Source organism: Aquila chrysaetos, chromosome 4, assembly GCF_900496995.4.
Source record: "Aquila chrysaetos chrysaetos chromosome 4, bAquChr1.4, whole genome shotgun sequence".
Classification (NCBI taxonomy): domain Eukaryota; kingdom Metazoa; phylum Chordata; class Aves; order Accipitriformes; family Accipitridae; genus Aquila; species Aquila chrysaetos.
In genome coordinates this window covers 76,185,561-76,201,641 of record NC_044007.1, presented here as the reverse complement: position 1 = coordinate 76,201,641, position 16,081 = coordinate 76,185,561, and the positions used below count along the sequence as shown (strand labels likewise).

The window sequence follows — 16,081 nt, the reverse complement described above, 5'->3', positions numbered from 1 at the left end:
TAGCAGAAACAACACTTTGACTCTAATGTCTTGAATATTCTTTTGTGCTTAGCCACAATCTATGATCTGTAGATGAAAATCTTAAGGTTTTGCTGGCTGTCAGGTTTTTGAAGGGTACAAGGAATGGAGAAATTTCTTCTTCCAGAAGAGCATGGAAGAGGATCATCTATACATGGTTACCCCAGCACAACTAACTGAAGTCGGTACTGTAAGGTGCAACCCTATCATTCTGCAGCTTGGCATTAACGCTTACTCAGTAGCAAGCATCTCTGGAGGTTTGGGGGGGGAAAAAAAACCCAAAACCTCAATCGCTTCAATGTTTTTTTTTTTAGCTCATGGATTGTGAGCATTGAGCTGCACCCACCAGCATATTCCAAACTGGATTTGTTCTCACTATGTAAAACCTCTGGGAGTATTTACAGGAAACGAACTCCGATTAGACATAACTGCAAGCATTATCATTTTATTCAGCCAATTTTCTCTCTCCAGTTCACCACCCCACATGCCACAGTTTAGCCTCCACCATTTGCATCAATGGAAGTAGCTGGGGATGGGCATTTCACAAGTCTCCCAAATCCACTACTCCTAGGTACAAGATTTATTTTAGCCTTTAACTGTGCAACTAAAAGATATTTAAGCATGCCACAGAGGCTTAAAGGAGGCTCTAGAATTGCATTTGCTTTATATCGTACAGTATTAAAAAGACGGTCATTTGCCATTTTTTCTTGAGTATCCCAGAGTAAGATGCTGATGCAGGGATAAATATTTATAAGGCTAGTTCATGCAGTTTTCCTTAAATCTGACTAGATCTAACCCCCTCTTGTTTTAAGAAGCAGGAATTATATGTGAATATCACAGCAACAGCAAGGAGGATCTAAGAGTTAAGATCAAGTTTCCATGCACAGGAGGGGCCCGCTGTGGATTTACAGGATTAGCACCAGTGCCCTTCCCTCCCTGTCCGCTCCCCACTTTGCATCTTTACAACTGCAGATACTGGGATCTTGGGAGTGCGTGGCTGACAGTCCACGAAGGCAAAGCACTAGTCACTCCTAAAGAATGAGAGGGCTGGGAAACGAAAAAGAAGGGAAAATAAATGAAATCAATAGGCGTAGACATTTTAAGTCAAGATAGTTGAGCAGGCATTGCCATTTCATGGAGTTCAGACGTGACACTGTTTGCATTCAGAGCAGAAGCATTTTTGCTCAGGCGCCTCACCGTGCGGTAAACCCTGGAATCCTCGGCTGTCCAAATGGCCACCAGACCACAGGACACAGCAAATAAACATCTACTCAAAAGTAACACTTGTGGTTTAGACCAGGACTGAAGTCAGGCCAAGTTTTAGACGTGAATTAGCTACCTGTATCACAAGTGGGATGTTTACTATGCATTGTGGTATAAATACTTGTCCTCTCACGATTTTTTTCTTCCTAACACTTCCTCCACCTTTGAAGAGGCAATCATCATCTCTGAGAATTTAATTTCCACAAGCTGTGACGTGGAAGCAAACACAGAGCAATACAGCCATCACATGGGCAAAACACAGGCCCCAGAAACAGCAGGCTTCTCCCATACAGACACCCGACAGCAGGTCCCAGAACGTGTTCGCATTACTCCGAACAGATAATCGTATCAGTAATCATTTTCAGGGCCATGATCTAGCCATGCTGTGAGCCAAGACACTCCCCCACACACACACCTTCACCTGAGGGGTGGGGGAGCAGCCTGCTTTGCCTTTTCCCTCCATCACACTAGAAATACCTACATGGCTATGGAAATCAGTTTGATTCCTTCTCCTCTCACATTGCTGAAAAGTGGGTGCATTGGGAGGGAGGGGGGGGAAAAAAAAAAAAATCAAGTCGATTAAAAAGTTGAGAGTTGTGTCAATATTGCCCTTGTTTGTGCCTTCTCTTCTAGGCTCTCACTACGTCTCCCAAACTCTCTCCTTTAAAGTAGCTTTCCCTCTCCCCTTCCCTTCCACTGCTAGAAAACACACATATGAGCAGAGCAGTCACTTAGGCAATGTCAGTCAAATCCTCAAAAATAGACTGGAGTGTTTTCTCATCTTTCTTTTACAGTAGGTATCACAATAATAAAAACAAAACAAAAGCCATTTTCAGTTGGTGTTTATTTACATCCAAAATCCAGGGAAAACTGACATTCTTAGTTAAATTTTAGGTCTTTAGTCTGCATTCAGTTTTTGCTCCCTAACAATGGGATGGCTCAGTCCTTTCTTACAGGATGCAAAAGGGCAGGGAGACTTGCTCCCTGGTGGAAGATGACATCATAATTCAAAGCTTTATAGGTTAGGTCAGTTTTAAGATATAGCTACTTTGGGCTGCTCTGCTTTGGTTTAAACAAATCCTGTTATTTCTTAATTGACCACACAAATCTTTAGTGAGATTACAGCTGTGCTGCAAAATCATCTTCATTGATAAAAAAAAAAAACCCAAACCCAAAACATTTGCAATCCAGGCTGCACTAAGGCAACAAGGTTGTAAACAGACTCTTCTAATAAAAGTGGCAGAAAGTCATTAAGATTCATTTAAGCTACCTAAAGTATTTGGTTAATTTTAAACTGCTAATGGATTTCAGAGGCAGCATCTCGGGTGAAAGCCAACTTTTAATGCAGTCCTTTCAGTCCACTGGTTTTCTAGGGACCTCATTCGACATGGCTAGGGTGGCAGGTAGCACCAGTTACCCCATAACAGCAGCACTTTTAAAAGGATCCCAAAAGCCCGGAGGAAGACACAACCTGAAGCTCTCTCCTCCGAGCCCCTCAGCCACAGCCCTGCAAAGCTTCCACGCTAGCGCCGAGCCCCACAGCCCCCCTTGGAACTGCAGCTCCCATCGCACACGCTGACGCACACCGGCCCCGCACACATCACGCTGCTGAAAGGCTTCATCGTAAGGTCCCGGGAGCACCGGCGAAGCGTTGAATTCGCGTGGGATGCGGCACGCATTTAACTGCAGAGGAGATACACCCCTCCCAGACACCACAAAGGGGCTGTATGATATAGTAAATATAGTCAGAGTACACCAAACCAATAAATTTCAATTGAAACCATGTTGACGATGCCCTATCCTGACCTGCAGGAGGACGTTTGTCACCCTGACCTTGAGAAGCAATACATTCTTCCTTTCACCTTTTCCCTCATCGTCCCACGCCACGTAAATAGTCAGCTTTATCTACGGTATAGGCCATATAGTTGATCCAAACTATAGCATACCACTGAACGACGTCACCGCTCATCAAAGATCCTTCACGAGCAACTCTTTAATATCCACAAGATATTCCAGAAACTCTGTACCACAGACACGGTCTCTACCATGAAAACCTACTTTAACTCACCGTGTCGGTACAGCACATTAAGGCAGTGCAAAGCACAAGTGGCACACTGGTCCTACTGCCATATTGCCTCCCTCTTGGCAGACCTTTTCAAGACGCTGCTGCTTCTACTTTACAATACTGGTGCTCACCACCAACTCCAGCTCCCTGTACTCAAGTCACCGCTGGGGACTTCTGGCAGTTGTCGCAACCGTGAGATGCGTACACCCCACTCACCCCCAAGAGAGAAATGGGGTATTTGGGAAGCCGGGAGGGGAGACAGCGTGGGCACAGGGCTGCTGGAAGCAGGAGATGATGTTGCTGATGAGCGAGCTGCAGGGAGGCAGCCCTGGCCACCGGACAGGAGGGGGAACAGAGAAAGCCACTTTGGGAACCTCCAGCCTTTCCGCGCAGCGAGCCAGGATTTAGGAGAGTTTGCAAGCTCCTTGCACAAAGCACACGCTTCTTTGCTTGGCTTCACAGAGTTATAATTGCAGAATTAGAGGATACTGGCAGGAAGAGGTGAACTAAGACCAGCTCTGGATGGATGAAAGCATCATTGCCCACACAGTGTGACGATTTATGGCTCAACCATAGGTTTAGGCAAAAATTCACTCTGACCACACAGCTTGAACGTAGATCCGTACTCAAACATTGACTTTAGACAAGCCGCAGTTGCGCACAGGAAGAAAGCTTCAGTCCCCACACACTTAAAAAAAATAAATAAAAAATTTAAAATAAATAAAAAAATAAGTAGTCCCATGGATGCTTCTCTGGCTGGATGAATCTTCTCTGAATTACTGCCAAAGTCAGTACAGATACGACACAGCTGAAGTCAAGCATACAGTTGGCCAGATATCCTGAGAAGAGGAAGAAATTTGGCATTTGTATGCAACCATGTTAGCATGCCCATAAAATTACTTCTTTCTCACTTATTACTTCCTTGATCTCAACAGCCCAAAAACCTAATACAGCTATGCAAAGCAACCGAAGCATTATGAGTAGCGTTTGTTATAAAACCTGAACTTCATTTAGCAGCTGGTATAGATTGCTTGAAGTAAAACACAGGGTATGGGGAGAACTTTCAATACGTGTTTTGTCACTCTCCAAATGACTTTGCAAAAGACAGAAACTGGTTTTAGACAGAGGCGGACCCCTGTAATGAAGGCTCAGAAAAGGTCTTTTCCTCAGTCCATCCAAGAGTTCACGTATAAGGGACCTGGTACCCAGCCAGAAAGACTGAGCTAGTCAATTAGCTCAACCTTTTTTGTGTTAGAATTATGGAAAAAACCAACCAGAAGTGCTTCTGAAGAGAAATGCCAGTCATTGCTATGCAATCCAGAACCCAAGAACTCGAACTCCAGGTCTTCCCAAGCTCTGCTTGGTAAAACGAAGGAAAGCCATGACATGTCACTTTGCCCCCAAAATGATTCCACATTTACCACAGGCAAGAATAATAACTGAAATTACTAAAGAACTTATTTTGGTTTTCAGTTTGCAGGGTGGTTTGTTTGTTTGTTTGTTTCCCCCCCCCCCCCCCCCAGGCTAAAGCATACTAGCTTTAGCAAGGCTGAGAAATTTGCAGCTCCATCCAAGGCAGCTCCTCAAGAGTCACAGGAGTTTATGGGCGAGATCTGCCCAACAGCCACCAAGACCATTTCCTAGTAGACACAAGAGCAGTCACCTCCAACGCCTTTATTTGACTTTGGCTATAGAAACCCCTCTTTGTCAGAGCGGTGTGGCTGAACCAGCTCGCAGGCAGCTCTGGGACCGTGAGACTGGGAACAGCTGAGACGTTCCCGGAAAAAAACATTTCAGCGGGTAACTGGCCTGAAACAAGTATGTTTTACAACGTTTCAGGGCAAGTCAACCAAATCTCCAGTGTTCCTCATAGCACTGTCATAACTTTGAACAGCTATTATGCTCGATATTTCTCATAGTATGAATAATGATGGATTTATTACCAGTTACTTCCTCAGTTGCTCTGATTTATGACGATTGTATAATAAGATACAGCTACACACACCTTACATAATCTTCTGAAACTGTCAAGGTGCTATTTTTATCTTTAAATGTACAAGAGCAATAGTAACATTTTTGTTATGGCTGAGTTGCTCAATAAAAAACCCCACCCACCACTGACACGTTTCATATTCATTTTAAGAAAACAACCCAACAACACATGTCCATTTTCTTAAAAAAAAAAAAATTTAAAAAGCCATTAATAAGGACACCATTGCTGAGATTCACACTTCAGGGCAGCATATGGATCAGACACAAGGTTAACATAAATTCTTTTCCCCAATCCCCCTACCTGTTGTGGAAAACTCCCTTCAACAGGTAAACCTTGCAAATATAGGCAGGCTCTGGAGATGCTCTGCAAAGCCAGGTCTAGTCTTTAGCTTGTTTGCTTGTGTAGCTCCATAATACTTGTTGGAATTCACAGAGAAAAAAACCCATGCTGGGTCTTCAGAAAAATTAGTAGGCTTCCCCAGCCAAGCTGGCCCGGCAGTTTGCTACCACCGAAAGGAGAGGGGACCCGTTCTTTTCTTTCCCATTTCTTTCTCTTCCTTTCCCTGGAAGGGCATCTGACCTCAGGTGCCCCACCACACGCTTCCGAGAGCTGATCCCATCCTCTAACCCAGAAGAAAACCAATCCCAGAAAAACAAGTATGCAGGACAGCTTTCTACCCGGTTAGAGAGTCAGCCACGAACATGTGTAGTGAACAACCAAGTTGGCCCAAGGTAAGAGATTCAAACGCTCTGACAAAAATGACACCTTTCAGTAGCAGTGAGCTCTTAGCATGGCCCACATTTTTGAGAAATGAAGACCTGCCTCTCTTCCAGGGGAAAAGCCTCTTCGCATTGCAGATTTTTCACAACAGAAATTCGTATTTTAGCACTCTAAAAAAGGAAAAAGTGACTTGTATCATGACTGATGGCTGCACACTAGCTGTCTCCCAGAAAATCCACTGAGCACTGCCAAATTGACCTGATAGGCTGCTTCACATCACCTAAAGAAATGTCACCTTAGCTCATCTGAATTTTAAATGAGAAACCTGGGGAACAGCCCTCGTAAGGAAGAGTTGGACTGGTGGACATGAAGGGCCCAAGAAGTTCTCGGAGACAAACACAAGCAAAACTAAAAGTCAGGCTGTTACAGCACAGGACTCCATTCACTTCGCTTTTCAAAATCACCCATTTTCCAAACACCCGTGAGAACTTCTCCTGATCCTGGAAAAAAGAGTTGAACTGTTTGCAAGTAAACTAGGACAAATTATACATTTGCCAAAATTAGCTAAGGCTAAGACTAGCAAGACATCTTGCAATGCCATTCTCCTACTGAAGGCTGTATCAGCACTACTATTTTCCAAAGGACACTCGGGGAGGTAGGGTACCCAACAAGAACTCAAGCAGGTGTTGGAAGTGTCATCACACACCTAAACTCACCCTGTCATGCACAGCATCAGCTGCAACAGTCTTTGCATGCTCCTCTGACTTTCTATGTGTTAGCAATGTAATCCACCTTTGCTAGCAAGGAACTCCACAGAGATTTTTCCTGACCTTTTCAGCATCAGCTCTAGAACAAAAAACGCATGCCAAATGCAAAACAAGCCTGAGCACACATCAGAGATGCCAGCAACCCAAATAGCAATTGCTCTGCACTCCTACGGCTCATCTCGTAGCCTTCTTGCTCAATTCTCCTGAAGCCTTTTATAAAAAAAAAAAAAAACAAAAAAAAAACCAGGAAAAAAAAAAACCCAAAGCCTCTTCTGAAACCTCTCAAGTGTTAAACATCATGACTATAGGTAATGGTATAATAGCCTAGCAGTAAATAATATCAAAAGCTATCAGTTCATGAAAATCATGTATAATCTGTGACACTCTATTTTGATAATTTCTAGAGCACAATAATGGGATATTTTGATTGCTTTCCCCTTGCAGGGCCTTCATTAAGAACCATCATTTAAAAATAAAAACTAAAACTAGGTTAGGTGCCCAGCAGCCAGGGAGGAAAAACAAGAAAAACCAAACACACACACACACACCCCCCCCCCATACTTTTGGCCTCAACTTTTTGGACTTCAGGATTCCTGGAATGAAATATTTCATCACAAAACAAAACAGAAGACGACAATGTTAAAGCTGGTGAGCTTTTTCATTAAGTGTTAAAAATGCATGCATTCTGTGTCTAGAGTATAGATGCTGATGGCAAATCTGCCTCTAGCATAAGATTTAGCGGCAAGTAGTACTTTGTCCTCACAATTGCTGCACGGATATCCTTCTCTTGGAAATTGTTTACTACATTCCTTGCTGTGACTATGTACAGTAACTGGAACATCACAGAAGTGGACAGGAAAAGCAAAAGCAACCTGACCCACCGAGAAAGCATCTGCCAGCACTTGAGCCATTGTTCTGCAAAATATCAAGGCTTGAATTCTGACATAATCCCCTGACATCTCGGGTGATGTCAGCACGAGCAGCCATTAGAATGAAGAATGATCACCCACAAGACATTAATTCAAGAAGAATCAATGGCCTTGCAATACATATTTCTCCCTTAACATTCTCCTAAATGGACTTTAATACATTTGAGCCAGACGGGAAAGCAGGCCTTTTAAGAAAGGCTTTGGCACAAGACAAAAATATCACAAGCTTCTGAAATTTTAGCTTTTCCAGCTCCTTGAAGTTCAATTCCACACTTGTGCTTTGATATAATAAAAGCTCCTCATTCCTTTCCAAGGATGCTCAGAGTGTTAACAGTACACTAAGCAAGACCAACCTACAGATTTTACCTTCCCCCAGTCCTTCTCACCCCCTCTCCCAATTCCCATTTAAGCAGAGTACATTCTCCTATCTGAATCTGTACCTAGTACTTTGGCAGAGATGAACATCATGGAAAAGACGGAAAGAAGAAAGCGGGGGGGGGCAAGAAGAAAAAAAAACAAACTTACTTCCCCTTTATTATTTCAGCTCTTTAAAGCTTCTGCTCCAACCCTTTTTAATATAAAACTACCTTGTCCTATTGTCCTCCATTAAAATCAAGATCTGGGAAAATTTTCTAGCAGTTTCTCCTCTAGAAAAGGATCCAAATCCTTGCTGCCAGTTAGTTTTGAAATCTGAAGCACTTTCCAAACATATGACAGAGTCCAGTTGCAACTCCCTGACCAAGAATACGTTTAAGTGTCAAACTGTTCTGTAACGGGAGCATGTGCAGTGAAAGAGACTTGCGTGACATTTCAAGGGTTCCCTTCCCCGTGGTTTCAAAACCAAAATTAGCACCTGAAGATGACCTAGAAATAAAGCTGATCAAAGGAAAAAATAGGTTCTGAAAACTTACATCTGTGCTACAAACCAACAACATGAGTCAGGACAGAGCTGCAGCCACTTGATCAAGTCATCAGAAAGGCAGAATTTAGATCCCGGGCATTGAAAGAAGTTTTCAAGTGTTCATCAAGTGCTAATCTCCACCATGAAAAGAGTCTATGGACTTAGAGATTCTCCCTGCTTATTGATTTTCTCACCAGGGATGCATAATGGAAGAATGATACTGGTGTCGTAGAGTATTATCCACCCTTACTTATCTGCAGCCTTCAGCAACCACAGGCTCGGCTTCACAGCAGCCGCTCGGTTTCTCCGATTTCTCTGCTGACACAAATTCTGCAGCACTAAGCGTGAAGGGAGCGCAAAGACTGCTCTCTGAAGTTTATTTTGTGAACAAATGTAGAAATCCCCACCGCTGCTCAGCAGGAGAGTTCCTTCCCACTGGGCTATAGGTTTATTCCAACAGGATGGCATGGCATTTCCTCTACAGTTTGTCTGCCAGGAAAGTCATTTCCTATTTTTGTCCTGTTGAGAACTAGTAGAAGCTGGCATTGATGGAGACTGGGAAGAATCAGAGGCTGGTTTGCTAGTGGTTTAACCAAACATGTGTTTACAATTACCCCATTCATCATGACCTGCCTGCGTAAAACTGCCTTTTTGGAATTTGCCCATGTTCCTTGGGTTTGGCCTCCAAAAAAGCTGAAACAGACTCGCTAAGAAATACATTGTTTGAATAGTACTGCTGGAGCCACAGAACTGTCCAATAGTTAATATTGTAATCATTAATGCAACTGTTGGACATTAAGATCAACATTGCTGCTCAACTTGTTGCTGTTGGCCTGAGGATGACAGCTTAGCAGCAGGAGGGTAAGATAATGGGAAAACCTCTTGCAGCCTTCCCCTGGTGTCCAACAAAAGAATACAACAGAAATAGGACACCGTGTTTCTTTCTCAGATACTCCACAGTATCTGCCCGCAAGAAGAGAACACAGAGGCGGTCGTGGTGTTCCCAGCAAGCACGTCCAGGGCACTCATCACCACTGCACCCAAGGACCACGACTATCACCACAGCCCCAAAGCACTTTTCAGAAATACACTGTGCAGTATAATTAAGACTTGCAACTCCCCTCACTCTCTCCCCAGTTCTCACTTCAGGAAAGAATAAGCAGAATCTGTCCTACCTTCATGTGGTAAAGGGGAAATTTCTCACTGCCGATCCTTTCTCCAAGAAGAGGTCAAACCATTCTAGCAAACAAGCCTTATCCCATCATACCTGAACCAGCATTATCTCAAAGCCAGCAGTGTTGAAAGCTGCAAAGAGCTCCGAGAGAGACACGCCTCACCTCTCTCGGTATCAACGAGGTAGACTTTCATGCTACGTGCCTAGATTATGCCAGCTCTAGTCTAGCAATCTACAACCTGTAATTTTACTTCATACCATACATCAGAGAACTACACACATTTTCCTCTACCATTTTCCGCTCTCCAAAGTTATCATTTGATACCCAAAGATACAATGACTTACCAAAAATGACTTATCAAAGGTTTCTGAAAGGCTTCAGGAAGGAAAAGGTCCCTCACACTAAATTACAGTATTAGTCACATCCTGTATTATACAGGCTGCTGGAGAAGGTCTCCTACTCTGCTAAAAAGATCACCCACTTAGAACAACCAGTCTTCATGATGGCCAGCTTTTGCTGTAGCCATTCAGGAGTGGTAATCTGCATCTCCCCAAGGGTTAACTAACTGGGATACAATTAGCGGGTTTCATTAAAAGCTCTCTTGGCTTGTAAATGAGCATTAATGTTGGGTTTTGAAGAACCCATGTGATTCACCCCGCCTATACTTTCATTCAATCCACACCTGAGTCTCTGGTCCTTCCCACTATGGGTTGTTTCCCTGTAAAAACCAAGCAGCCACGTAGCCACCGCCTTCTCCTAACAGAAAATGGCTCACCCAGTGCTCAAGACCTCATGCTTTTATGAGTGTCTTCCAACAAGTTTTCAAGTTCATTGGCAGCACTGGTTGCTCATCATTAAAACAGAAATCGCTGGTCTCTTCTGTTACAGAGACCAGGAAAGACAGAACTGCTCACAAGGGCGCTACTCTAAAGTAGGGCTTGAGCCTGAAATGCCTTTGGTCCTGTTAGCTGGGTCCATTTGCTTGCTCTGCATGAACTGATCCATCTGCGACTGATGAAAGACCCTAGGAAAGCAAAGGGGGAGATGAGTTTTCAGGCAATGCATGCACATCAGTGTGAATGTGAAGATCTCTTCGAGTTTCAGGATAACTTGGCACTGGTGGCAATACTTCATGAATCCTTCTATCTTCAGCACTCCTTTGCACATCCTAAGTCCAAAAGCTGCTAGAAACCACAAACACCACCACTTTCAGATGAGTGTACCTGTATGAAAAATGCAGTGCCTGTCTGTCTCTCGCATCAGGTATCTGCTGAAGAGACAGTACCCAGGGGAATAAAGCATGCCAGCAAAGGGATTGTAGAGCATATCCAACCAGATCTCGAAGTCGGGCTATTCTGATTGTTCCATCACTGAAGAGATTAACAGTCTGTTTGTAGACAGGATGCCTCATACTAATCAACAATTCTCTTTTATGCTGCACTCCTAGTGGAATCTGGCTTCCTTGGGTAGTCCTCTGCACATCCACAACGCAACAGAGGAGCCACATTGAGCTAACGGGAGAACTGCTGCGCAAAAAGATCATCCAATTCAACAGATGGCACGAGAATAGGAAAGACCTGGCACGGGACTAGTTCAGAAGTGCAGAGCTCAACAAGTATAAAGAAAGAAAAGCCAATGAGGTAACATCTGTTTACTTGATAATATTATGTTTCATAACAACCACCGGTTTGGGAGAAAAAGCGATGGGAAACAAGACTATTTTGCCACATCCAGGTTTAGGTCGCAAAGTGCTCTCCTGACCAGCAGGCAGTGCAAGGATAGCAAACCTGTAAATAAAGTTCCATGCTTATAAAAGGATTCCTTGGCAACCTCATTCCTCGTAATTCCTAAACAGATTGTGGAGTTTCACCTTTTCAGAAAAGGATCTCCATTCCTAGATCTCCCCAGGTGGAAAGTCGCGACGGGCATATTTTGGACATGCCCAGGAGCAGGCCCAGTTTCCAAGAAAAACAATCCTAACTTCTTAGCCTGCTTTCCTACAGAAGGAATTTTACGCAATCACACTAGCCAAGCCAGTTGGCAAGTTTCATGCCAGCCTGACAGAGGCAGAGGTCTCAAGAGTTATCTTCCTTGTTTGTGAAAACACTGGGCCAGGTGGGCACATGTAAGAAATGCTGCACTGTGAACTGGCATCAATACCCTCACAGTTGAGACAAATCCAAAGAAAAGCAGGCTTTCTTAGTCTTAGTTTGGACAGAAACGCTGGCTTAAAAGGAAGAAAAGCTTTCGCCTTGATGCCACTAATAAAGTTCACCCAGAGGTTCAGAGTAAAAAGGCCAGCAGAAACCGGTAAGGTTTTTGCACCACAGCGCTCGCCGTAACCAGTGAAATTTTTACCTGTGCAAATACTTCAGCGCATCCTAAAACCACGTCCCGCTGGTCACGGGAAGGCAGCCCCCTTCGCCTCTCCCTCCCCACCTCCGGCTTCCAGGTGTCTGCGGAAGCGCCCGAGCGCATCTCCCACACACGCGGTTCCCAAGACAGCACTCGGCTGGTCTAAGCAAGAGCCTTGCCTAGAAATCCGGCCTCGTTCGGCGCCAACCTCCATAACGGCGCGCGCAGGGGCACGGCAGAAGGGAGGAGAGGAGCGACAGCAGGGTCCCACCTGCTGCGACGCTACCCGCGAGCCCCCCGGCTCGCCCGCTGCCACCGCGGCGCGCGCCCAGGGAAGCTGCCGGTGCCTCGCAGTCTAGAGGGACATCTGCTAGCTCGGTGCTGTCGGAAAACAAACTCCCGGCGCAACACTCTCATGCTGCTGGCAGAAGTGGCACATGACCCAGCTATGCCTTTCCTCTGCCAGCTGGGAACTCCCCGCCTTGGAAGGATCCCTTCACCAGAGAGATCCAGATACTTTTTGCCCATTTACACCCTGAGCGCAGCTGAGAACGCGACCAAAGATTTCTAAAAAACCTTTGTGACAATTCTTGCTGGAGTCGTTTAAGTGCTCGCAAGATAGAGGGGCTGCAAATATTTGTTTTATTCACAGTGCGCACGGTCCACGCTTGAGCGGAACTGAAACGCAGAGATCCATTTTGCATTTAGGCAGCGCTTTTGGACTACCTAGTAAAAAACACAGGAATACACTACTGAAATCCAGGTGTGGCTGTACCGGAGGATGAAAGCCAACTCACACAGCGGTAAGGGAGGGGATATTTTGATTAACAAAACCAAGGAAAACCATGGAAGTACCACAAGATCTTTAATACGTAGCCAGGGCAAACAAGACCTACTTTAAGAACAAATAAAGTCCAAGTGAAGAAAATAAATCAGAGTATAACATGGCAAAATGATCACTGGAGGCAAGCGTCAGGGTCTGCTGCTCCGCCAGTTTACCATTTGCAACAAGGCTACCAAACATTGCTCTTCAGGCTTTGTTGTTTGCTCTACATTGTGCTGAATTTTAAAGAGTTCGGCTTTGGGGAAAGAAAACCCGAACAGCCTTGACATTAGCATATAACTGTACAAAGACAGCCAGAGGAACACGGCTCTGGAACGCTCTCCCTCTTCTGCTGCACTGTGAGGCAAGCCCCCCGGGAAGACTAACGCCGCACGGGAAGAGCATCCTGCTGACCCCCTGCACCCTTCCCCAGCCCCAAAACGATCATGAAGCACAGCCAGAGCTGCCATTTAAAGTTTCAAGCGTACTTCCTTTTTCCATGCAGGTTTTCTAATCTCCACGCATTCGCAATGGGTTTTTTTAACCTGTCCTCGTAACTCACTCCTTTTAATCCTAGGATTAGCCTTGCTGCCCTTCTCCGTACCTTTTCTAGAGCTTTAAGTACAACTAGTCTCTAGACGCAGGAGCAGATCGAGCTGGAGTGTTAGCGCATCGCTGCCGCACGTCCTACAAAACCTCTGTTAAAATGAGTAATTGCTCGGCACCTTTAGGAGGCAACACAGCTCCAACTGTCCCTCGGAAGCATGACTTCAGGTGGTAGCTACCCAGGTCCCTCTGACCCCCCTCTCGCTTCCCCGCCCAACACCGAACTCATTCTTCTTTAGCGAAGGGAAAAGCAAACCGCATTCTTCAGGGCTGTTTTAGAAAACCTGATCAATGCTGCTTTGACATACCAGCAACACATGTTCCCATTTCAACAAATGGGAACATTTCAGGCAGACCACCACTTCAGATGGAGCGGGGCTCCAGGCTGCTGAATCAGCACTTTCCATCCTGCTGGCAATAGAGAGTTATGCGACGCTTCAAAGGAAAGCGGGGGGAAAGGGGGAAGGCGGGGGGGGGGGGGGGGGGGGGGCCGCTGGCACTTAAGCAACAGAAGCGGGCAAGAGGATTTTGCAGGAGTTCATCTGCCAAACCAATTAACTGCAAACTGCTCTTACAGAGATGCCACAGTTTCGGCCCCAGCGTGCAGCACCGCAGTTACACAATGAGACACCCATGCGTGCGCGGCTCTCCCCGGCGGGGAGGCAGGAGAAACCCAGCACCCCCACACCCCCCCCCCGCCCCACACACCCCCCGTTTCGGGTGCCCTGGGCCAGCCAGGGGCTCTCCGGCACGGCCGGGGCGGGGGGGGAAGGCGGCGGGGCTGCCCTCCCGCACACGGCTGTCCCCGGCTCTCCCGCAGAGCCCCGGGCGAGCAGGACGGCGGCAGCACCCCGGGGGGGGGGCATTTCTGCCAACTGCCCTCCCGCAAACGCTCAACGGCGATGGCGCGGGGGGGGGGGGGGGGGGGACGGACAGACACACGGGGGAACCGCGGGGGAGTTTCGGCAGCACCGCCAGGTCTTCACCCGCTTCCAGCGCGGGGCGACGGGGGAGCCCGTCTCCCGGCACCGCTGAGGAGAGGGGCACGAAGCAGGCGAGCCGACAAAACGCGGCGAGGAAGCCCCGACCCCGGGGAAAGGGCCGCCCCCCCCCCCCCTTTCCCCGGTCCGGCCCCGGGGGCTCCCCACAGCCGGGCGGCAGGAGGGGGCGCGGGGGGCTCGCCCGCGGCCCCAGGAAAAGGAAGTTTGCTCTCCTCCTCCTCCTCCCGCCGGCCTCCGCCACCGAGCAGCCGGCGAGCCCTCGCCCTCCCCCGGCCCGGCCTTCCCCCCCACACACACCCCGCTGCGGCTCCCCACAGGCAGCCGCCGCCGGTCCCCGGCTCCTTACCTGCTGGGCGGCCGGCCGGCCGGCACCCTCCCCGCCGGGCGCCGCGGACCCGCCAAGTTTCGGGCGGGCGTTGGGGGGGGGGGGTGTCGGGGAAGGGGTCGTGCGCGGTGGAGGGGACGGGAGCGCGGGCGGGGAGAGAGGCGGGGGGGGGGGTGTCCCTCCGGGCGGCGGGGTGGAAGGGGCGCGGGCGGGGGAGGGCAAGCTGCGGGAGCCACGCGCCTCAAAAAAAAAAAAAAAACCAAGGAAAAAAAAAAAAAGATTAAAAAATTAAAAAAAAAAAATGCAGTTAAGGAGGAAAAAAAAAAAGGCAAAACGCACCCAACGCGGACGGAAACGTTCGCGCCTCCGCAAGGCGACCCCGGGCTGCGGGAGGGGACCTGCGGAGAAAAACTTCTGCCCGCCCGCGCCGCCGCTGCCGCCGCCGCCGGCTCCCGGTGCTAACGGCGCCGCGCTCTCGCCTCGCGCCCAGCTGACTCCCGGCGCCGCCCCGCCCCGCTCCCGCCCCCCGCCGCACGCAGCCGCAGCCCCGGCCCCGGGCCCGGCCCGCCGAGAGCGGGGGGCGGACGGCAGGGCCCCCTCCCCTCCCCTCCCCTCCGTTCCCCTCACGGGGCGAGGGGCGCTGGGGGCGGCGGGGCGGGCGGCTTCCTACCCGGTAACAAAAGCTGACCCACAGGTAGCACCGGCGCTACTTTTTTTGGGGGGGGGGGGGGGCACACAAGCAGGCTGCTTTTTCTTGAAAATCAAGCCAGCAGAGCACCCGGGGGCACCCACGAGCGCGAGGGGTTCGTGCGTGGACTTCGGTAACGCCGTCGGCCCACCCTGTTCCCGCTTTTTTCCACACAAAACTGCCCGGGGAAGGTGCCCCGGCTCTCCCGCCTGCGCGCCAGGCAGCGCCCCGCGGGCTGCAGCCCCGGGGCGGGGGGGGCCTTGTGTGTGTGTCCCCCCCGATCCGCAGGCTGCCACCAGCACTCCCACGGACTGCTGCTCCTGACTTCTGTGCGGTGGGACCTCGGGCATTTCCCTCCGCGGATCACCAGAGCTCCGCCGTAGCTCCAAGCATTCCTGTTTGCAAGTAGCTTGGGACTGCCAAAAAAAAAAAAAAAAAAAAAAAAAAAAAAA

The 16,081-nt window shown here is 48.2% G+C and overlaps 1 protein-coding gene across 2 annotated transcripts in view; it reads right to left on the bottom strand.

The window, feature by feature from the left end:
- Positions 1–15,415, bottom strand: part of GRB10 (growth factor receptor bound protein 10) — a 149,242-nt gene extending 133,827 nt beyond the window's left edge. The window contains exon 1 of one of the 2 annotated variants that reach the window (XM_030011244.2): positions 15,281–15,415. The gene's annotated coding sequence lies outside the window, so the exon portion shown is untranslated. Of the gene's footprint in view, positions 1–14,962; positions 15,084–15,280 lie in introns of those variants that run through there. The other variant, XM_030011243.2, reaches the window with a different exon arrangement.
- Between the last annotated feature and the right edge of the window lie 666 nt (positions 15,416–16,081).